Here is a 1,586-nt window from a genome sequence, read left to right as displayed (position 1 = left end):
TTCCCTTTTGTTTTAGCCCAGGTGAACTCTGGATGTGGGCGGGTACACTTCGGCCCCAGAAGTGCAGACACATTAAATCGCTCACTTTGAATCAGCCAGTCATGGCTTTCTTTTGTGTATTGGAACTTTTGGGCGCGAATTTTGCACACAGACCTTTTCAGCGCCAAACAGGAGTTGGGCAGGATATAAAAGATAGCTCCTGAGAAGCTATCTCTCTCTCTTACTTCGCTGGACCACAGGTGAGCAGGTTTTCTGGCTCCTCAGCAAGGCAGCCTAGTCAGGAGTTAGCGGGGGTGGTGATTTAGGGGAAATTGCTAAGATTGTTTAATCAACATTGTAGCCATCAATCCCTCGTTTTTTGCCATCTGCCTTCCCCCATTTAAGCAATTTTACTGTAATTACTGTGTTCATGTGGGTATAGTTTAAATTTGATTACAGTTTCTTTAGGTTAATAAAGTTTGACTTTCTCACACCCAGACCTGTTGTCCGCTTTTAATATATCATTAATTATAAGTCCTTCAGTCAGAACTGGAAGGTGGGGTAGCGATTCGAAAACGCTGTTTGAATTGGTTTAAGGATAGCAGGCAAAGGCTGCTGACCAGGTAAATTACCGTAAACCAGGTAAAAGGTTGGAATTGGTCAGGGTGCGGGCAAAGCTGCCTGACCAGGCACATTACCGTAAACCAGTTAAAAGATGCCCCCCTACAGAAGGAGAGAGGTGGAAGGGGGCAAGAGACAGAGTGAGAAGGGGAGAGAGCAGGAAAGTGGAGAGTGTGAGAGAATAGATGAGAGAAGGGCGGATGGAGGAAGAGCAATGAGACTGAGGAAGGGCGAAGGGGAGAGAGAGTAAAAGTAACAGAGAGGGAGAGAGAAAGAGAGAGAAAGTGAGAGCGCCACAGAGAAAAAGAGAAAGAGCTAGAAAGGGACAGAGAGTGACAGAAAGATAGAGAGAGAGTGGTAGAGACACAAAGAGGGAGAAATATAGAAAGAAGGAGGCAGAGAGACTGAGAGAGATAGAGTGTAACTGAGTTGCCTTGGGACGTTTTAGTACGTGAAATTTGCTCTATTGTTGTTGAGAGGTGACTATTGAAGAGCCTGAGGCAGGTATCGGGGGATGAGACACAATCTGAGTGGTGAACTGCGCCCTGCCTCATTCTTCAAACACACAGCACTAACTGGAATGAGAAACGCTCCAGTGCAGGTGGCTCCATAGCTCAGTGGTTAGAGCACTGGTCTTGTAAACCAGGGATCGTGAGTTCAAATCTCACTGGGCCCTCTGCAAATTTGTTAATTCACAGCATGTTTACTTTTAAGTATGAAAAAGCTCTCAGGCCAACACAAGAACAGGCTCTCTCGCCCTTCCCAATCTCCACCTCTCCTTCCATTCAATTCCCCTGTACTCCCCCTCTTTGCCTGTCTCTCTCTTCCTTACCCCTCTCTCTACCTATCTCGCCTCTCTCTACATTTTCCCCTCTCTCTCACCACTTCCCTTCCTCCTACTCTCTCTCCTTTCCTCTCTCTTTCCCCCTCTCACTCTGTCCTTTCCACTTGGGGAGAGTCGAAGGAGGAAAGGGAGAGGAGGATGG

General features: G+C 47.1%; 1 non-coding gene across 1 annotated transcript; it reads left to right on the top strand.

Annotated features, from left to right (window-relative positions):
- Positions 1 to 1,203: 1,203 nt before the first annotated feature.
- On the top strand, positions 1,204 to 1,276 carry trnat-ugu (transfer RNA threonine (anticodon UGU)). Its single transcript has one exon. It is a non-coding gene; the product is annotated as a tRNA-Thr (tRNA).
- Positions 1,277 to 1,586: the final 310 nt, after the last annotated feature.

The sequence above is a fragment of the Somniosus microcephalus genome, unplaced genomic scaffold, assembly GCF_052327205.1.
Source record: "Somniosus microcephalus isolate GS21.2 unplaced genomic scaffold, FLI_Smic_1.0 scaffold896, whole genome shotgun sequence".
NCBI classification, from domain to species: Eukaryota; Metazoa; Chordata; class Chondrichthyes; order Squaliformes; family Somniosidae; genus Somniosus; species Somniosus microcephalus.
Note: the sequence above shows the minus strand (reverse complement) of the source record. Positions and strands in the feature narration are given on the sequence as shown.